The sequence below is a fragment of the Gossypium hirsutum genome, chromosome A10 (genome assembly GCF_007990345.1).
Source record: "Gossypium hirsutum isolate 1008001.06 chromosome A10, Gossypium_hirsutum_v2.1, whole genome shotgun sequence".
Classification (NCBI taxonomy): Eukaryota; Viridiplantae; Streptophyta; class Magnoliopsida; order Malvales; family Malvaceae; genus Gossypium; species Gossypium hirsutum.
Window position 1 is genome coordinate 43,659,378 of NC_053433.1, and position 24,554 is coordinate 43,683,931.

General features: G+C 31.0%; 1 pseudogene; it reads left to right on the forward strand.

The window, feature by feature from the left end:
* The first annotated feature begins 3,119 nt into the window (after positions 1–3,119).
* Positions 3,120–24,554, forward strand: part of LOC107901774 (chemocyanin-like) — a 59,804-nt pseudogene continuing 38,369 nt past the window's right edge.

Sequence of the window (24,554 nt, forward strand, 5' to 3'; positions counted from 1 at the left end):
TAAATCTATATAATATCAAAATTTACTTATTCAATTTAGCACAATTTACACATTTTGGCAAAATTATATTTTTGCCCCTATTATTTCACATTTTTGCAATTTATTCCTTATCACATAAAATCACAATTCATTCAATTTAATACAAATTCATGTTTCACAAATATTTCCTATTCTATTATCATCCCATATTTTTCATTTATTTTAAAATTCAACCACTAAATTTTCATATTTCACAATTTAATCCAAAATTGACATTTTTACCAAAATTCACTTTAGAAAACTTGTACATCAAACAAAAATGATTTATTTTCCATCATAAACTAACAAAATAATCATGCATTCAACAATGGCAACATTCAAATACTTTAACAATTTTGAAATCGGAGATACGAGCTAGCTACATTAAGCTGCAACGATTTTAATAACGTAGAAATTATTAAAAACCGAGTCAGAAAACACTTACATGCTTAAAGGAACTTGGCCGAACCTTAAAAGAACAAAAATGGTTTCCTTTCCTTCCATATTCGGTTAATGATGAATGAATAAAGATGATAGTTTGGCTTTGTTTTAATTATTTTATTATTTATTAACCATTTTACCATTTTAACCTTTAATAACATTTAAAATTTCCATTATACCAAGCCATCACATTCCACTAACTCAATAATGGGCTAATTTCTATATAACGACCTCTTCCTTTAAATTCTATAGCATTTAAACACTTTTAGCTAATAGAACTCAATTTTTACGCGATTTAGTCCTTTTTACTGAATTAAACATTTAAACGGTAAAATTTCTTTATGAAACTTTCACGTAATTAATCTATCATGCTGTGGACCTTATTAAAATAATAAAATAAATATTTTAATTTTAGATTTGTGGTTCCGAAACCACTGTTCCGATATGACCCAAAAATAGGTTGTTACAATCCCAACATCTGGCATGTGAAGGTGTCATTGGTAGTGTATGCTACCGTGGAGATGCATGAGTTGGATAGGGTGATGACAAATTCAGGTTCAGACAATCAATTCTATTGGCACCTCGGGACCTCGATGATCTCCATCCTATTGACTTGCGGGGGAAGCCAGATGATAATTGTATTAGATTTCATGATGAATATATCAAAATGTGGAATAATCGGTACGAGTTTTCACCTCATTGCGAGGCTATTGTCACTCAAGAGTTAGCTTGCTACTCGAAGTACATGCCTTGGTTTAGGCTTATTGAAAAGCCATACTTGCTAAGCGAAGAAGATAGGAGGGGGCAACTGCATACGAGGAGGCCACGATGACCATCGATGCATCTAAGGTCTGACGAGGCAGGTCCATCATCTACACCTATGCAAGAGCCGACACTGACACCCACACCACCCCCTGGTCAGTATGTGTTGTCCTATTCTGGTGCATATTCAAACCTTGTCATTTTCACACAAGCACCATGTATTCCACCATATTTTGGTGCTTCTACTTTGATGCCAAATTTTGCTTTCGGACTTTTGTCCCTGGCATATTACACACCTACGCCGTCGACATTTCCAACCACAACAATGCCGACGATGATGTATAGGCTGTCCATGTTTTGTCCACCGATAGAGAGTTCAGTCGATCAGCCACTGGTGTACGAAACACAATATAGTTATACCCTTACGCCGATGGTGACACAAACGCCTCCTGGGTCTTTGTTCTATCAAAGTGGCTCATCTTCCTAACCACCTATTCCTGGACCGGATGATGGACGACGGCAACCAAGGAGCACCCGGTAGCAATCAACTACGGACGAAGGCGAAGAAGAGGAGAGGCCTGTACCACAACCTCTTCTGGAGGCTCAACCGAGAAGGAATCCGACTCGCAATCGTTGACCACCCTAGTGTGGTACACATTCTGACATGGGATTGGATTAATTTACTTTATTATTGTACTTATCATGTTAACATTTCAATAAATATCAAATGTGTTTATTACATTGATGTCAAACATTGTTATTTATTAAAGTTAATAAAAGTCGTTATTTCATTAAAGTTGGTCGTTGTTAACAAATTATTGATTTGTATTGTATGGCAAAATCGTTAAAGTTACTAATTTTTTTCATTGAAGTACAACAAGTTAATTGCAGTGAACAATTTAATAGATCTACTAATGAGATGTTGTACTTGAATCATCCCTTCGGTGTGGACATGACCATTAACTGTTATGTCAAACATAATGTGAAAAAAAATATTTTTTGAAAAATAAATAAAATTTATTTGAGTTGGAATCAATTTACTTACAAAAATATTTTTTGGTAGAAAAACTTTTTAAACTAATTGATCAAGGGCCAGTCTATTTTTGGTGTTAAAAGAGAATACAAATTAATAATAAATAAGGAGGTTTAGGGTGCAATTTACCCTTTTAAAGTTTGTTGGGGTCAGGCAGCACCCTTGAAGTCTTTTTTCAGCATAGAAAATTTACATATAAGGTGTCTGGAGTTTTTAGATCGTCACATTTTAGTCTGGTGCCGTCGATTGATCAAGCTGCACCCGAAATGTTTTTTAAAAAATAAAGTGATGTTGCCATTTCTCTATTCTCGTAAATATTAATCCCCTTATCCTATTATAATATTTATTTAATTTATATTTTTAATGTAAAAAACCCCAAAAAAAAATTATTATAATTTTATAATTAAGTTGAATCTGAATTAATGAGTGACTTCAACATATTCAATTACTTGGAGTAATAGTACTGAAATGTTGATGAACTGAAGCATCGTCATATAACAGTACCAGAGAGTAAAAGTGATAGGGAGCTCTGGAGCTGATGCCATCTGCCCTGAATAACAGGACCAAAAAGAACAACAGGAAAGAAGTACATCCTAAGGTTGTCTGAGTACTTTTCTTATGTTCTTAATGTTTCACTCTTTTTTATTCAATTAAATCCACATACCAACATGTGGGTTTCAATAATATTGAAACAGAGGAGTTAAGACTCGTGGAAATTGTAAAATTCCATTCCCGGTAATGGAATTTGGTCCTATACCTATGTTAGTCTGTAATAGAAAGTAGTAGAAACATTGACATCAAATTTGGTACTCCCATTTGTCTGTATTTATTCCTTTGATGTCTCACTCATAATGAAAAGTAACTTTAGTTACAATGAATCCTTTGGTCAATTTGCAATAAAGTGGCGTTCCTTACCACAAATATCAGAAAGTAGGGTGCCCATACTCCCAAATGTAACTGAAAATTTAAGATGCCACAACGACCAAACAAAAGTTGGTGCAAAAAGATTTTATAAACACCTTGAGGGAAAGAGTCCCTTACCCTCCTCAAAAACCCAGCCAGAAAGGAAAATACAAACACCTCTTCTCCTTGCTCAGGAGCATCGAAGCCAGTTTACAAATGGCAGCGAAGAGAATTGTAGCTCAGGCTTTATTGATACTGATGCCTGCCTTGCTGCGGTTGTCCCTTGCAGCTGTTTACAAGGTTGGAGACTCTGCTGGTTGGACCACCATTGGCAATATTGACTACAAACAGTGGGCTGCAACAAAGACCTTCCAAGTTGGTGACGTTATTCGTAAGTTTCCCTTTAAGCTTTGTGCTTTCTCCTAAGTCTCTGTTAATATTATCGGTGATCATTCAATGTTTAAGCTTAGATCTTTTCATCACTATTCGTCTCTTAATGGAACTGGCTAGTGGATACTCTCTTAGTAACAGAAAACTTTTCTGGATCCACTCTTCCTTTACCGGCGGGGGTTATTCGATACTTGCACTAGCTTTTTGTCCTATAAAATAAATCACCTTTCACCTCTATTTTCTTCTCACTATGGTCCACCTTAAAGCTGGTGCGGGGTTTACAGTTTTCTGGGAGTCAAATTCCAAGCAGCCAGGTTCCTAATAAATGCTCCCCGTTATATGTTTAATTCCTTGTTTTGGTTTTTCAATCCATCATAAAGACTTGGAAAGAAACTACTGTTGTTGAGAACGGCAGACGCAAGTAATCTAAAAAGACAGTTGGCAAACATACATACAATGTTTTTAATCATATCAAAACGGGTACCAACATTCACCAACTTGGTGGGGTCCAAAGTATAAATTTCACTTTCGCATGCCTCTCTCATTATAACTTTCAATTCACACCAGCCATTCTATGTTTGCCTAAAAATACAAAAACTTACCTTTTCTTTCGGTTTATAGGCTAAAAGTTTAATAACTGTTAAATGTTTAAATTCTTTTATATAGAGAGACATAAAAAGCACAGTATGTAATCAAAATTTGAAAAATCCTTCGTAATTTATCGGATATATTATCTATCTATGAGTAACTAATAATAATCCTAAAATGTTTTTGATTAAGAGTTAGTACAAATAGCATCTATGAGAAATGAAAAAGACTGAAGGCAAGTTCAATGAATTCATGTTATAATTTTGGATAATAATAAAATTTTAATATATGTTTGATTACTTTCGATTTTTTTTTTTTGAATTTCAATACCTTAAAGAGGGAAATTGATGCAAATAGGACACAAAAATTAGAAAAAAAATATTCTCTCAACTGATCTGCGATGTCAAATTATGAAAAATATGATATACATTAAAAATTTATTATTCATATATATGTATAAAAATTACGTATTTAAAACATAAAAATAAAAATTACATATTTTTATATGCATATAAAAAGTTAAAAATATACACGCAATCATATAATTTATTTTATAAATAAAATAATTTTTTATAATTCTTTGAGTGACTTAAAATTCAATTGATAGTTAACATCAACGCACTAAAAAAACTTTATAAATAATAAGTACGAATATATAACAAATTTTCTTTAAAAATATATATAACAAATTTGTATAATAAATATACTTATTATTATTACATTGCTTTGGGACAACTTTTATTATTTGTTATTATAGATGTGGCAGCTTTATTATAATGTTCAACAACTTTATTGATGGAAAAAAACAGGGGGCCTGGCTGTGTGTTCTAAATATAATGCGTACCCACTTTTCATCACAGTTTGCATAATTTAATTGGAAACCCGTCTAATGTGTCAAGATTCAATGATAGTGGGGCCTACGCACTCTAGAATTATTTACAGAAAGGAATCATGTGGGAAAGCAGTGCTATGAATAGGATAACAATCTAGTTCATCCACATATTGTCTGATGATTTTAGATAATTTTGAAGTGATTTTGTGATTTTAATGGGTGGTTCAAGATTTAAATTGGTTTAAATTATGGTCCTAAGCCAATATCCATCAACCGCAAATAATCGTGAAATTCAATAGTGGGTTGATTTTTGAATTAATTAAAACTAGTTTGGATATTAATGCAATACATAGATTGATTATATGAATAAATCGAAATAATATTTAATCATTTCAGAATTTCTTATAAGAAAGTTTCAATTAGATATTAGTTTTAAATTTTTTTAAAAAAAGCTAACTGTTTATATAAATAATATATATGTTGCTTAAATTTTATTCCAAACATACCTTTTTTGTATAATATTTTAAATACAGTTTATATAGATTTTTAAATTGAAATTTAAATTAGTTTTTGTAAAAAAACTATCTTATTGAAAAAAGATTTATAAATATAAATAGTTTTAAATAATTTGAAAATATCATGTTAATAGTTTTAAAATTATATATTTTTAATTAATAAATTGTAGTATACTTTAACATATTTTAATCGTAAAAATAAAGCTGTTTTAAATATGTTTGTTAAAAATTTTGTTTTCTTTATAAATTTTATTAAAAATTTTAATGTACAAAACATTTTTAAAAATAATTTAATTTTAAATTTTAAATATATTAATTAAAAATATTTTCAAAAGACTGACAATGCTAAAATATTTTTTAACAATTTTAACATCTAAATTTATTAAATTATTTATGAAAATATGTTACAGTAATTTACAAAATTATTATTATTTAAATAACATTGTCTATGTGTTAAAAGCATTTAACTTTTGTTTGCAGTTTTTTAAACCTAAAAAAAAAACACTTTGAATTGTTCATGGCAAGCTTCCATTTATTTTCCTATATTTCTACTTTTATTTTGTAAAATCATTCATTATTAAGTGTAAATTAAACTCATAGGTATTTTTTTAACAAAGTCTTATAAATAATTTACTAAAAAGTAATAAATAATTTAACATATTATAGACTAAATTATAGTTTTCATATATTTATAATAATTATTAACAATAAGTACTTTTAATATATTAATTTAAATAAATGAAATTATAATACATTATCAATACATACTGAGGCAAATTTTTAATGATGTACGAATTTAGTTGTATGTATCACTTAAATTTTATAACATTTTAACAATACTAATATTTAGAAAATAATAACAAGCTAATATAAATATTTAATTTTTAGAATAATGATTTTGTATTATGATAAATATAAATTAAAAAAATTCTATTCAAAATAAAGGTGAATTAATATAAACTCATATCAATTCATTTAATTCAATGACATTGACCATGTATTGAATATTTAATATTTAAGAGTCTATTTAAGAAAAAATCTATTCACTTAGGTAACTGTATATTCACTTGTGCATTTTTAATTTAATATATTTGTTGGGGAAAAAACCCTTGTAAGTAATGAATGAGAGAATTAACGAAGAAATTGAAAAGATTGAACACACAAATTTTATGTGAAAAAATTCATTTGAAGAGGATAAAAAAACCACAAGCAAGACGTCATTTTTGCTTCTCCCCTATTTTGTCGTTGCATCATGGTCACGTTGCATGGCTCCTAGTCGTGACGTCACTTTCTGTTTATGTCTTAATTTGACCGAAATGCGAGGCATACTCCCCAAATCTCCATATTGACTCGTATTTCTACAATGCCTTCTTTGTCGAGCCCGCCACGGGCCTATCTTGAACTTTGCAGAATATTAACTGAGTCCAAGTTGTGCTTGAACTTTGAAACTGGAAGACTTTTAGCCTTCGACGTGTGCACTGCCAAATCAAAGCTGATCCGGGTCTTCTTTCCACGAACGCGGTGCTTTGTTTTTCCAAATCTTGCACCCAAAAGGGAACTTCTTTTATTCAAAATGGCAATACCTTTTTCACTTCTATGACCAAATTGCTTCTGCTTCAAACGAATCAACTCTGACTCCTTAACAAATAAGAGCCTTGTTGTTTTACCAATCACCGTTGAACCTTGAAGAAGATAAATACTGCCAATCTTTCGACTTTTCATCAGAATGAGAGCCCTATAAGACACTTTAATGCTACTTGACTCAATGTTAATTCTACAACCTTTTGAGTCTAGCATACTCAAGGAGATGAGATTCTTCTTTAAATCAAGTACATATCTAACATCTACTGTCCTGTCATTCATCCTGGTCTGAACGGTATTGAAACACCCCTTACCTGGTCCGATTGTCAAACCCAAGATACAGGATGCTATAATAGTTAATTGAATAGTTTACAAACATTTGTAACTTAAACATTCAATAATATCAATAACACAATTCATATCCCATGTTTCGTAAGATTTACAAATAAATTCAAGTCTTAATCAAGCTTATGAGAACTCATAAACCAACTCAGAATCAAATAGGGACTTAATTGAGAACTTAACAAAAAGTAGGGAAAATTTAGTAAATAAAGGTCACATAGCCGTGCGATAGACTGTAACTATATGTGCCTGAATTACACGACTGTGTCGCCTGGTTGTGTAACTAACTGAAGCCATGTATAAAGGAGTCATACGTCCGTGTTGCAGGTCGTGTAACCAAATGAAGCTGTGTGGATCTAAATGAAATTTTTTCAACTTTAAGTCACACGACCATGTCTCTGAACTGTGTATAAGACTGATGTTGTGTGAAAAGTTACTTGACCAAATCTATAGTGTCGCACGGGCGTGTGTCTAGCCCATGTAACAAGCTGAGGTTGTGCCAACCTAAAGCTCCCAAATTAAAAACAAGCACAAGGCCGTGCTGCATGCCTGAGTGTGACACATGGCCCTATATGCCAAAAAGGTACCTTAATATGCTAGCTATTAAATCAACACCTCAACTATATCATGATGTGCAATAAACCATACCTAAAACCTATCCAAAAATGCACAAAACTATGCCCAAACACAATGTATCCTATTTTTAGCCAATATGCCTCAAGGCACCTTCATACATTATAAACCAAATCTACAATGCACTACCATTCAATCCAAGTTAATTGAAGAACTTGCCAAAACACACTTATACATATGCTTATATACATACCATCATCATTCATTAAAACTCATAACTAATTAACCTATCATTATAAACAACAAAGCTAGTTATCAACCATTATATCAAACATAATTTCAACTCTCATCAACCCTCTAAAAATTTGAAGTGACAGCTTTAGGTACATGCCAATTTACATAACCAACATGGAATACAAACTTTAAGGAGTTTGGGGCTTCAATTGAATGCTAAAGTGAGACATAAAATGTAGGTACAAACCTAGCCTACACACAAAAAGTAAAACCTCACGATAAGTAAGCAATGTCTTATATCTTTATACATTATGATGGTATAGTAAAACCATTCAATCTATAAAAATTTAGATTAATAGCTATGCCATTAGGTTTCAATATGATTTTGATCACTAACTTCTTTCCCTTTTTTTCAATATTTATGAATGTCATTTTGCATTTTACTTCTGCTGAAATTTTTGAACTAGTAAAACATCTTTTTCACTTTTTAATGTCATTCTAGATTGCCCGAAAACAATGACTGCCATCCTAGGTTGTCCAGAAACAATGGCTTACCACCTTGGATTGCTTGACAACGATGACTGCCATCCCAAGTTGCCCAGTAACAGTAGCTTACCACCCCGAATTGCTCGACAATGATGGTTTCTAAATTCATTTATGTAATCTCGGATTGCTAAAAAATGATGACTTGCCACCCTGGGTTGCCCAACGATGATGGCTTACAACCCCAAATTGCCTGGCAAAGATGGTTTCTTCACTAATTTATGTCATCCTGGATTTACTGACAACAATGACCTACCGCCTTGTGTTGCCCAGCAATGGCTTATCGAGTCTAGTCCACAGATACGTTGATCATGTTCACCTCTTATCATATGGATAAAGTCAATACCTCTTAATATCTCAATTTTTATCTTCATAACGCTTCTGTCGAAATTGTACCCAATAGCAATATTATTCAACTCCGCAATCATGCCTCTATTCATTTTGATACTTGTCTCGATATTCAATTGTAATATCCCAAATCATTTCACTTGTCACCAAACAGTTGATCGTAGCAGTACAAAATATATAATATCATATATGAAAATTAAATAAGTGTTTGACCATAGAAACACTTACCAAAACTCGAGTTATTCATTGTCGATTTTTGCTTTCATCGTTCTTTTTTATGATCTCGTGTTGTCTTTAGTTGCAAATTAACATAAACATGCAAATCATCAATATACCAATAAGTTCACACTCAATTTGAAAATTTAAGCAAATTTTAGATTTTATTCAATTTAGTCCCTAAAACTGAAACAACTATATCTTCACATTTAAGCTTCCTTTTGCGAACCATTTTTAATTATACCCTTATACAACCCTCCAAACTCAGTAATTATAGAAAATTTAAGTTAATTTCAATTAGTTTTCATTTTAGTCCCTAAACTTAAAACTAACAAATATCACTTTACAAGTTACTCCCTGTTTCGTCTCTAAGCTTATAAACTAGCATATTAATATTAAAAGCTTCAAGATTCATCAATGGTAACTTTTATACACTTTAAGAGTTTCACAAAATAGTCTCTGGTTGAGAAAGATGAAAATAATGGTTTTTTCTCTTTCTCCTTACTTTCTTTATTTTATTTTATGTTTTACATTTCAATTTTAAATTTTAAAATTTTAAAATTAAAATTTTCATAAAAAATGCATAAAACCCATGCCACCACCATCCACTATTATTTACCTAGTGGTTTATTTTCCATTTGGGCCCTTAGTATAATTTTTTACTTACAATTTCTTTAGCAATTGAAATTTTACTACTTTTATAATTTAGTCCATGTACATTAATTAACTAACAATTCACAAAAATTACTATTCCAAAACTCAATAGATTTCTAATTTAGACTCATAATTATTAAATAAAATATTCACAGATCCGGTTTACAAAAATGTAGTCCCAAAACCGTGTTCTTCGACACTACTGACTTTCAGACCATTATAGTTACTTATATCAATTGGCTTAATGGATGGACCATTCCCCATATGCATAACTCCACCGTTAACTGAATTGTATTTGGAGAACCAATCCCTATTGGGACACATGTGGAAAGAACACCTGGATCCAAGATCCATTTGGATGTAAACTTAGACCTTTCAATTGTAGACACCAATAACCAATCATTACCCTTGTCGTTACCCAAGTTAGCTTTAGCTAATTCTTCCTCGTTGCTCTCAGCAACCCTCTTATTTTGCGGTTTGTAACAATATACCTTAACATCACCTAACTTCATGCAATAGCAACATCTCTTTTCTTGATTCCTTGATGCTACCAAAATCCCGACTTGCCTATCTAACTTTCTATTCGAACCAAACATATTGTCGAGTTTGTCTTTACTCAACAAGTGACCCTTCACATCCTTGAGCGAAAGTTTATCTCTTCCATAAATCAGGGTCTCCCTGAAAGACTTATATGAAGGGGGTAAAGAGTACAATAATAACATATTTTGATCTTCATCATCAATATGAACCTCAATGTTCTTTAGATCATTCAAAAGAATAATAAATTGATTGATATGACCTCTAAGGTGCTCATCTTCATCCATACGAAACATGTATAACCACTATTTCAACACCATTCAGTTAGCTAAAAACTTTGTTGCAGAAAGGGTGTCTAACCTTTTCCACAAGGTGGATGTCATTTTCTCCATCAACACCTCCTTCAATACACTATTCGTGTGACAAAATTGTATTGCAAACAAGGTCTTTTCATCAAGCTCTTCCCATTTTGACTGGTCTAGATTATCGAGCTTTTTCTTGGTAATGACATTTTTCAAACCATTCTGAACTAGAATTATTGTCATCCGAACTTGCCATAGATTGAAATTTTTGATGCCACGAACCTCTCAATGTTGAACCTTATTGTTGCCATCTCTGAACAGGTTGAATGCAGAAATTGAACCAAGCTCTGATACCAATTTGTTGGAGAAAATCCCGTGTAAGCAACGACCAAGAAAAATAATAAAGAAATTGAAATGATCGAACAAACAAATTTTATGTGGAAAAACCCCTTTGAAGAGGATAAAAAAGCACGAGCAAATATAATTTTACTAAATCGGCAAAAATAAAGAGTACAAAGATGGAGATAAAAACTGAACCCCAAAACCCGAAAATAAGAACCTTCAAAACATAAACACAAAATTCTCTAAAAGCATATAAAAGCTAATACTTAAATGTGTTAGGGGTTAATCTTTCTAAGGTAGAAAAGGGCCTAGTTATAAGCTAAATTCGTACGTTAAATAATCTTAAAATATTTTACGCTAATTAGAGTTAGTCTGGGACAAATAATCAGAATTTGACTGGATGAAAAAAATCAAGAAAATTGCATGACATGTCGCCATGTGGGGATGTCGTTTCTACTTCTCTCCTATTTCATCGTCACGTCGTCGCGACGAGGACCCATGCGACATTAATTCAATGACAGTCAGATAAATTATTTCATAAATACAAAATTAACATTCAGATTAAGCATGATTCACACAATGATAGTCAATTCAATGCATAATCATAAAATATAAATTTTCTCGGGCCTTAAACGAACTTACGTATGCTCTAGTATTAACTAAGAATTTAATTAGGACTAATTTGTAACATTTGAAAAATTACAGATAAGTTAAATCATAAATAAACCCATCAAATAATCAATCATGTCATAATCATTCAAATATTATGACATACATAAATTCAAGTCTTATTCGAGCTTATAAAAGCTTTAAGTTTTTCCGAGTACAAAGAAGGACTGAATTTAAAAAGTTAGGAAATTTTTAAAAATAGGGCCACACGACTGTGCTACAAATGGAGATCATGTGAAATTTGGAATCACATGATCGTGTATCTTGGTCATTTAACTCACTGAAGTCGTGTGGACCTAAACGCAAAAATCCAACAAAAGTCATATAGCCATGTAACTAACTGAGACCGTGTGATCTAAATGCACCTTATTTCCAGTGGCATACGGTTGTACCATAGGCCCATGTGTGACATATAGTCGTATGGCTAACATGTGTGACATATAGTCGTATGGCTAACATGTGTGACATATAGTCGTGTGGCTAAGCCATGTGGCACCAAAATATGTCATTTAAGGGCTTGTATCAAAACAAACCATTAAGGTAACTTGAAAAATACATTTTGACGACTTTAAACCTGTTCAAAACATTTCAAAGTTAAACTAAAATACGTCATATAACATCCTACTAATTTCTAACCAATACGCCACAATGACACCATCACAAAACAAGAGTTTTAAATCATTTCAAATCATTTAACTAGTTTAATACCATTCATGCCATAAACTAATATTACCATTTCACATTCTAAGTCAAACCATTTGACATCCCAACCTTGGTAGCATTCCCAAGGTTTACCATTCATTTATCACAAATATACCTTAAGCATTCCATCATCATCATGAACATATACGCATATTTATTTCAAAAGTTATATACATATTATATAATCACTCAAGGTCAAGCATGATATATGGACCTTAATCTTTATTACTCAAACAACCACTTATACTATTCAAAGCCCATATACATAAACATAGTAACACATCCCAAAATAAGGTTTACAACCAAAAATCATTTCCTCAATATCCAAAATAAACATCTAATCACTTGCCACTAACTGAATCTAGAACAATCAAAAACCTACTGAGATTGAAATTGGATAGTGTGAGCCTTAAAATTGATTCGATAAACATGTTCTACATGAATGTCAACTACAAACACATAAAATAAAATAAAGTAAGAATTACAAATGCTTAATAAATTCATAGGAACTAAAACAGTAAGCTTACCTCAATCTCTATTAATATACCAATTTAGCTTCTGAACAACTTTCCTATTTTCACATTTAACAACAATAAGGTGAGATCATCAGAAAAAAGTCTTAAACAATTCAATTATAAAGTGCCATATAACTCAATTCAATGTCATTTATATCAATATCATCAACTGTTTATATATTTTGACTACATTATTCAATCATCATATAACATATCCGTTCAAAACACATATCTATACTTCAAACATATAACATTCCCCATTTATATAATTCAATCCAATATCATTTCTGTATAATTTTCAAACATATACATCATTTATTCAGTTCAATTGTATAACACAAAATATTTGTATGCACACATCGATTTTAATATATCATATAGAATCAATCAATTCCTTTCCTTTTAAACAATTATCTCGATGAACTAAAATAATAAGATGTAGATATGCAGGTAACTACACCACACCAGATAGCTTAATAAAGTGATAACTAGAACACGTTAAATGGTTTGATAGAGCGATAACTACACCACACCAAGGCATCATAGTGCAAAGTCCATAGGCACAATATCATATCATATAACGTATCATCCCTCCACCACACCAAGAAATCTGTAGGGACAAAGCTTGGTAATCCGCAACAAATGTAGGATTCCGATATAAACAATGATATCTCCATCATATCTTTTACTCATGATCATCTTTCACTCATATACCGTACTATTACACAATCAACACTATTGGCATGCCATTCGTATCCTAATCATTTACTATTTTCAAACGAGCATTTATACAAGATTTGTAACACTTATTATACAAGGGAAATTACATGTTTTTAGTATGAAAGACATAATCAAATCACATTCACTCAGAATCCACATGAATCATGTTTCACAAGTATTTAAACTTTCAATTAGATCATTTCATTTCTCATTTTCGGTACTAAATTATAAACCTTGTAAAATTTAAATTTTAATAATATATAGTTATAGATTCAAAATTTAACCACCATCAATACATAGAAACACATTTCAATACTCTATGAACTTAGCAGGTACAAATAACAACAATTGAAGAGCTAGAGACTAATATGCAATTTCTCTTATTTCTCGATTAATTTCCGATTGATTTAATTCCAAATCTATAATAATTCATTACAATTTATCAATTTTGAAAACCTTATAACATCTTAATATATTTATTTTACAAAAATTTTCTCAAGTTTCACATTTTATTCAATTTAGTCCTTAAAATCAAAATGATTATATCTTTAAGTTCTAAGCTTCATTTTTCAATTAGGTTTCAATTTCATCCCTTACATCCCTCTAAATACAATAATTATAGAATTTTCATATCAATTTTGACACATTCATATTTTAGTCCCTATACTCAAAATCAACAAATTTTACAAATTAGTCTTATTACATTTCTATTCTTGAAATCCTACTACTAAACATTAAAAACCTCAAAAATCATCAATGGAAACATTAAAACTTTAACAGTTTTACGTTTTAATACCCTGGCTAGCTACGTTGAGCTACAACGATATAAAAAACATATTTATATTTTTTAAAAACGGTTCAAAATTTACTCACCATAGAAAGACACAAGTTTAACCAAATATGAAGCTTCAACCATGGCTTCCCAAGCTTTTCTCTTTGTGAAGAAATGGTGGTGGTAAAAAACTAAATATGACTTTGATTTTATCATTTTTTATACTTTAAAATCTTATATTAATTTAATCATAATATTTTTTTAACATTGTTTCCAATAAAACACTACGTAATCATCCACCACAATTCTAGATGTGGTCTAATTTCCAATTTGGGCCTTGAATGATTTCCAATTATGTCCTTTAACTGATAAAAAACTATAGCGATAAACTTTTACAATTTTTACGATTTAGTCCTTATACCTTAATTAATCATTAAATCGACAAAATTACTTATAAGAAATTTAATTCACTTATATAATAACTCCATAAATACTTAATAAAGTTATTTACAACTTTGATTTATAGAAACGAGGTCTCAATACCTCAATTTTCAAAACCATTGACTTTTGAACCAATATACTTTGTACCTTGATTAACTTTCCACATAGCAGAATTTATTAGACTAGAATTCATTATAACATTTGACATAAATAATATCTACTGACAAGATCATTGAAAACTGGAGTTTCAAAACTATCATTTTCGGTACAATTAAAAATCGGGTTGTTATAACTCTCCCCTTAGAAGATTTCATCTTTGAAATTTCTTACCTTAAAAATAAGTCCGAGTGTTGTGATCTCATAGTCTTCGGTTTCTCACGTATCTTCCTTAGTACCATGTTTGAGCCTCAAAACTTTCACTAACAATACTCATTTATTCCGTAGTTCTTTTATTTCCCGAGCTACAATCTTGACTAGTTCTTTTGAATATGATAAGTTAGGTTGTAATTTTATTTTGTTGGGAGTAATCATATGGGAAGGGTCCAATTTATATTGCCATAACATATAAAGATGAAAAATATTGTGAATCTGATCAAGTTCCAAAGGCAACGCTAGCCTGCAAGCTACTGGTCTAGCTCTCTTGGTAATTTCATACAGTCCTATGAACCTCGGTTTGAGCTTTACTTTCTTATCGAATTATGAAATCTTTTTTCAAGGTGAGACTTTTAGAAATACATTGTCATAAGTTTGAGACTCAATATTCTTTCTTTTTAGACCGGTATACCATATCTTACTGTCTGAGGTGGCTTCCAAACAGTTTGAGATAATACAAATCGTATGTTTTGTTTCTCTAATCAAATGAGTGATTTGTTTTAATCGAAATGAAATGTGTGGATTTGGTGAGTATCAACAATAACCTAGATTGCATCTTTGTTTTTCAATGGTAGCCACAAACTTGATACGAAATCCATAGTGACTTGATCCTATTTCCATTCTAGAAGCATCATAGATGGTAACAAACCTGATAGAACTCAATGCTTGCCTTTAGCTTGCTAACATGACAAACTTCTTATTACATATTTTGAAATCTTTCTTTTATACTTTACTATCAATACAACTATTTTATATAACTGTATACTCCAAAATTGCCCTGATGAAATGAATAGGTACTGCTGTGAGCTTCACATAAGTTATCTCATTTCAGTTCTAAATCTTTCGGCATACTAAAATAGTTATGAAGACATAGATTTTTGTTACCATCAGTACTGAACTCAAAAGTACAAGTATTCGTTTAATTAGCAAACTTTAAATTATCTTTTTGAAATTCTTGAAATCTCTGAAGAAATACTGGTTTAGTTATCAAGTCTGCTGAAAATAGAATCATCATAATTTTGAGTCAAATGAGTATTCACAATAAGCTTTGTCAACCGTTTCCTAACCCAATAAAACTAGTAGTTTTCTATACTAGTTTCATTAACGATAATTTGATCACCATAAAGCCTCAATTAGCCATTTGTGACACTTACCCATTCTAAAAAATTGTCCTCTTTTGTACATTCTTTGGAAGTTTCCAAATCAGATCTGATGATCTTTTGTTCGGATCAATACGAATACCCTTAGCCCATAATACATGTTTCAGAAATATTATTTCTATAAGTTAGAATTCGCATTACATAAATTTTGCATACAACTACTTTTCTTATAAATTCTTTAGTACGGATCTCAGATGTTGATCAAGTTTATTTTTGTTCCTCGAGTAAGTTAGGATGTCATCAATATAGAACAACAAATATCTATTATTTACAGTAGTTTTGTTTAGTTGTCTACAACCAATACAAAATCTTAAAGTTTCATCTTTCTTTTTCACAATTAGGACCAAAGCATCCCAAGGTGACACACTCAATTGAGTGAACTCTTGGTTTAATAGCTCTTTCAACTAAGGCTTCAATTCTTTCGATATTATTAGTGCTATTTAATATGGTGTAACAGATATTGAAGCAGCGTCCAGTGCTAATTCAATAACAAAATCAACCTTTCTTTTGCGTGAGAACTTTCTCAAATCTTCTAAGAATACATTAAAATATACATTAACCGTCGGACTTGTTTCACCTTTAATCTCTATATTCAGTACTTCAATTGCAAGACCTTCTCTGGTAAGTATTTGAGAAGATAACACTACCTTGATATTGGTGGAACATTTAGATTTGTCAACACTAACATTAACTGATTCACTCTTTTGACATCAATACAATTCTCTTCTGTTTACAGTTTCTACTATATCATACAAAGTCAATCAATTCGTATCAAGAACAATATCAAATTTGTCAGTGGCAATAATATCAGAACAATAGAAAATTCACAGTTCTGTATTTTTAGTGAACACTTTTACACATCTATGTAATGAGAACATACTGATCTAACAAGTTCATTACTCTAACATCATGTTCAATCCACTCTACTAATATATTTCTTTCGATCACAATATCTCTGGTATATTTACTGAGACTGATAAATTCTCATTCATTCTTTACTATAGACATAATTATCTATTTCAACTCTAGAAATTCTCTGTACTTCTTATCTTGGTACCATCTACGGGTATATTTCTTTTTTAATTTACTCAATCTTTAAGAACAACTGTTGTCAAAATTATCATCTCCGATAAGCTTCATCTTTCCAAGTGACATAACGTTTCAGACTGCCTTAAGAAGAACATATTATTTCATAAAAAATTTATTGAGTATTTTCCAACAATATTCAGTTCTAATCGAATCATCATCAGTTTTAACCCAAAATCATTCAATTCCATGTTTTTGAATCTTATCAATTGGAAGTCTATGAACACTTACTAGATTTTGAGGACAATAGACTATCGTGGAAGGCATAATCGGGGGTAGAGGTTGTAAAGCCAAAAGACTAGCTCACAAAGACTCTAAGAATCATTGGTTCATCTTTTAACAGAAAACAAATCACATATCACTATCTGGCTCTTATGGAATGGTTGCACTATGACTTGCTCCCTAATTGGAAGCGAAATAATTACCTTTTACCTCATCAGATACGACATTGATTAGGCTTGACTAATATAGTATATCTATAAGAAAATAGAGTCAACTCGGATCAAAAGCATCACACTATCACAAGTTAATGTGACATGTATTTCTAGACTCATCACACACTACGTTCATTCCTAGAATTGACTAAACCGTAGCTCTGATACCATTAAATATAACACCCCTCACCCAGTCCGATCGTTGGACTCGAGCTATGGAGTGCTACAATCAAGCCAGAACAGAATGCATTCAATTAACATTAATTAATTCAAATAAACATAGAATGACTTCATAAATACACAACTAACATTCAGATTAAGCATGATTCAGACAATGACAGTCAATTCAATGCATAGTCATCAAATATAACTTTTCTCGACCCTTAAACGAATTTACATATGCTTTAATTTTAGCCTAGAATTTGATTAGGACTAATTTGAAACATTCCCAAAATTATAGACCAATTAAATCATAAATAAACCCATCAAATAATCAATCATGTCATAATCATTCAAATATTAAAATATACAATTAAATTCGAGTCTTATTTGAGCTTATGAAAACTCTTAAGTTGATCTGAGTACAAATAAGGATTAAATTAAAAACTTTTCAAAAGTCAGGAAAATTTTCAAAACAGGATCACACGACCATGTGCCAGGCCGTGCTACAAATGGAGACCATGTGAAATTTGGAGTCACACGACTGTGTAACTCATTGAAGCCTTGTGGACCTAAATGGAAAAATCTAACAAAAGTCACACGGCCGTGTAACTAATTGAGATCGTGAGATCTAAATGCACCTTATTTTCCAGCTGTATACGATCATGTAACAAGCCTGTGTGTGACACACAATCGTATGGCTAAACTGTGTGACAACAAAATATGTCATTTAAGCGCTTGTATCAAAACCAACCATTAGGGTAACTTCAAAAATACATTTTGACAACTTTAAACTTGTTCAAAACATATCAAAGCTACACAAAAATATGTCATATAACATCTTACTAATGCCTAACCAATATGCCACAATGTTACCATCACAAAACAAGAGTTTTAAAACATTTCAAATAATTCAACTAGTTTAATACCATTCATGCCATTAACCAATATTACCATTTCACATTTTCAGTCAAACCATTTGACATCCCAACCTTAGTAAAATTATGAAGGATTACAATTCATTTATCACAAATATAATGTAATACCCCTTACCCATATTCAATACCGGAACAGGGTACGAGGCATTACCGGACTTACATCACAAGTAATCATACAAATCCGAGTCATAAATTTGCGTCCAAATTAAAACCAATTGCAATTAATCATAAAGTCCCGAATACGAGCCTACGAGGTCCAAAACATGTATTGGAAGTGGTTCGGGACTAAACTGAGAACTTTAAAATTTTTTTCACTAAACAGGGGTCACACGCCCATGTGGATATGGGACACGCCCGTGTAAGTAGGCCGTGTGGTCACACATGCCCTTGTCCCGATCCTATGTAACTCTCTGACTTGAAACTCATGAACAAATTGAGATCACACGGCCAAGTCACATGCCCGTGTTCTAGGCCATGTGAAAAATTAATTTTCCTAAAATAGTGCAAACTTCAGACAGCCAGGGCACATGCCCGTGTTCGAGGTCGTGCCGTCCACACGACTGAGACACACGCTCATGTCTCTATCCGTGTGCTCAATTCTGAGCATATTGTTTCTAAAAATTAAGGTGCAGGGGACACATCTGGGTGAAAATAAAGGCTATTTACCAAGCTCTTTGCCACCCTTATTTTTACATACACTTACACCAATTCAAAAGCATAAAACATAATATACTTAAGCAACCAAAACATCCACAATCATGATTAAAACATATTAATTCAATATCTTTATCTAACATATTCACTACATTTATTATGCCCTAAATAAACATTCCAATTTCACATTCATTAGTCTTCATTCAACTACTTTCAAGTTACATAATTGTACACAAATTTTATCATCTCATCAATAGATCACAATTCCCAACATTACACATTCATTCTATGAATCACATTTCCAAACATTTCACATTCACCAAGCATACCATGACCATATCATCAAAGATATTAACACATATATGAATATACTTAGGCTTACAACCATGTTAGCCAAATAACCCAATTTACATGGCCAAATATCAAAACAAGCCTTTGACCATTACAAGCCAATACATTGGCTAGAATCATAATGATACATATAACAAAATAACCAAGTCCCTATACATGCCATACTTTCAAAATACTAAGATCATCAATACCCAAAATGAAAGTTTGATAGTGTGATCCGAATCTCTGACGATCTCCGATTTTGAGTTAGCTTGGCAACACTATAAAACATGGAAAATAAACGGAGTAAGTTATATAGCTTAGTAAGCTCGTATGCAAAAAATAAGCAACCTTACCATGCATATAACATTTAAATATTATAATATAATTAAATGTAAATTTACCATAGTCTCATGATCAATATTTCATTCCATCACCAAACTTGCCTCATTTTCATCATTTTAAGCATTTAATAAACGTGAGCTTTACGTACATATCTGAACCATCTCGAAATGAACTTACACATATTTTCATCTTTGACATACCCGTGAACCACTCAAAATAAAAATGTCGAATCCTCGGGAAATTTACACATAGTTGCTCGCTATCGAGCTATCAATGGGCCTACTCACACAAGCTGTCAGTCAAGACGCGGTGCTGCTCACACAAGCTGTCAAGTATCCACAACATATGCTGGTATACTCAGCCACCGGTAGGACGTACAAGGCCAGCACTCGAATCACATAATCACAAAACACATAATGACCCTAGTGACATGTCACTTGTATCCTACCTTATTCCTAATGTTCAAATGGGATTTCTTGCTTGTTGATTCATCTTCAGACTCATTAGGATTAAGCTCATCCACATTAATTAAACATATAGTTCATGCTATATTAAAGCAATAAAATACAATCATATTAAAGCTCATTTTTAACATATGAACTTACTTCGGTACAAAATGACTAATAGTTCGATTTAGTCCACAACTTTGTTCTTTCCCCAGTCTAGGTCAGAACCTCGTCTCTCTTGATCTATAATACCATATTTAACTCATTCAATCATCACATTATTCAATTTAATACCAAAAAATCTTATGGAAAAAATTATATTTTGCCCCTAACTTTTTAACTTTTTTACATTTTAGTCCCTAGGCTCATAAAATGATTTTCATTCGATTTCTTTAGTACCCAAGCCTAGCCGAATATTATTAGTACTCATATCAGCCCACATGTTTCATTTATTCACATTTTTACACATATTTTATAACCTTTACAAACAGGTCCCTATTTAACATTTTCATCAAAAATCACTTGGTAAATGTTGTTTATCTAACACCAAACATACATTTTCTACCATTAAACACCAAAATGCATAAATAATCAAAATGGGTAAAATTTTATACTTTGATTTTCTTTCAAATTAATCCTTGAAATAGCTAAATCAAGTTACAACATTCACAAAAATGTGAAAATCATTAAAAACAAGACAAAGACGGACTTACAATCAAGCTTGGAAGTTGGTCAAACCCTAGCTATGTTTCCTTTAGTTATTTTTGGCCATGGGGGACTAATTTGGAGAAGATGACATCTTTCTATTAGTTATTTTTGTCTTTATTTACCAAATGACCAAAATATCCTTCACTTAAAACTTTGAAATTTTATCTAACCTTGTCCATTTTTGTCCAACTTAAAGTATAATGGTATAATTACCATTTAAGGACCTCCAATTTTAAAATTTCATTTCACTTAGACACCTCGAGCTTCTAGAACACACATTTTGCACTTATTGCGATTTAGTCCAAATAGTCAAATTGGACACCCTATCGATAAAATTTCTTAATGAAATTTTCACAGAATCATTCAATTATATTGTAGACCTTAAAGAAATAATAAAAATAAATATTTCTACTTCAGATTTGTGGTCCCAAAACTACTGTTCTGATTGACCCTAAAACTGGCTGTTACATATACGTAGTTTCAAACCTTATATACATATTATATAAGTAATTAAGATCAAGCATGATATATGGACTTTAATCTTCATTACTCAAACAACCACACTTATACTATTCAAAGCCTATATACATAACATAGTAACAAATCTGAAAACAAGCTTTATAGCCAAGAATCATTTCCTCAACATCATAAATAAACATTTAATCACATTTAAACCTAAACACATGCCACATAGTCGAGTCTAGAACGATAAAAAACCTATCGAGATTGAAACTAGAATGTGTGAGCATTGAAATTGATCCGATAGACACGTTCCGCAAGAATGTCAACTACAGACACAAAAAATGAAATAAAGTAAGCATTACGAATGCTTGTTCATAGGAGCTAAAATAGTAAGCTTACCTCAATCGCTCTTAATATAACAATTTAGCTACTAAACAACTTTCTCGTTTTCACATTTAACAAAAATAAGGTGAGATCATTAGAAAAAAGTCTCAAACAATTCAATTTATATGGTGCCATCAGCATCATCAACTGTTTATATATTTCGACTACATTATTCAATCATCATATAACATATCAATTCAGAACATATATCTATACTTCAAACATATAACATACCCCGTTTATATAATTCAATCTAGTATCAATTATGTATAGTTGTCGAACATATACATCATTGATTCAATTCAACCATAAAACACAAAATATTTGTATGCATACATCCATTTTCATAAATCATATAGAGTTAGTCAATTCCTTTCCTTTTAAACAATTACCCCGATAAACTAAAATAATAAGATATAGATACGTGGGTAACTACACCATACTAGATAGCTAAATAAAGTGATAACTACACCACACCAAAAGGCTCGATAGAGTGATAACTACACCACACCAAGGCACCGTAGTGCAAAGCCCTTAGGCACAATATCGTTTCATATAATGTATCATCCTTCCACCACACCAAGGTCTTTGAAAAGACAAAGCTTGGTAATCCAAAATAAGTGCAAGATTTTGGCATAAACAGTTATATCACCCTCATATATTTTACTCCACACAATCTTTTACACATATCCCGTACTAGCGTGCAATCAAACCTATTAGCATGACAATCGTATCTTAATCGAATACTATGTTCAAACGAGCATTTATACGTGATTCATAACATTTATAATACATGGGCACTTCCATGTTTTCAGAACACAAGCCATAATCAAATCACATTCATTTCAAATCCACACGAATCATGTTTCACAAGTATTCAAACTTTCAATTAGATCCTTTCATTTCTCACCTTTAGTACTAAATTATAAACCTTTTAAAATTTAAAATTTAACAATATATAATTATATATTCACAATTTAACCACCATAAATACATCTAAACACATTTTGATACTTTATAAATTTACCAGTTACAAACAACAACAATTGAAGTGCCAGAGACTAATCTGTAATTTCTCCTATTTCTCGATTAACTTCTGATTGATTTAATTCCAAATCTATAATAATTTGTTACAAATTATCAATTCAATCTACCTTATAACATCTTAGTATATGTATATAAAAACTTAATTTCATCTTATATAATTTCTCTAAATTTTCACATTTTATTCAATTTAGTCCCTAAAATCGAAATAGTTATATCTTTAAAATCTGAGCTTCTTTTTTCAATCTGATTTCAATTTCATCCCTTTATAGCCCTCTAAATACAATTATTATAGAAATTTCTTATCAATTTTGACACATTCACATTTTAGTCCCTATACTCAAAATTAACAAATTTACTTTTCAAATTAGTCTTATTACATTTCTAAGCGTCAAATCCTACCATTAAACATTAAAAACCTCAAAAATCATCAATGGAAAAATTTCAAAACTTTAACATTTTTATGATTTAATACCCAGGCTATCTAGATTAAGATACAATTATCTAAAAAATATAAAATTTAAAAAAACGGTTCAACATTCACTCACCATGCAAAGACATAAGTTTGGCCAAATATGAAGCTTTAACCATGGCTTCTAAACTTTTTCTTTTTGCAAAGAAATAGTGCTGGTAAAAAAATAAAGATGATGACTTTGCTTTTATCATTTTATATACTTTAAAATCTTATAGTAATTTAATTATAATATTTTTTTAACATTGTTTCCAGTAAAAACCTAACCATCACCACAATTCTAGATGTGTTCCAATTGCCACTTTGGTCCTTAAATGATTTCCAATTATTCCTTTTAACGAATAAAAATCTATATCGATAAAATTTTATGGTTTTTACAATTTAGTCCTTATACCTTAATTAATCACTAAATCAAAAAAATTACATATCAAAAATTTATTCACTTATACAATAATTCCATAAATATTTAATAAAAATATTTACAGCCTCAATTTTTAGAAATGTGGTTAAATACCTCAATTTCCAAAACCATTAACTTTCGAACCAATACACTTCTACTTTGACTAACTTTCCACATAACCAAAATT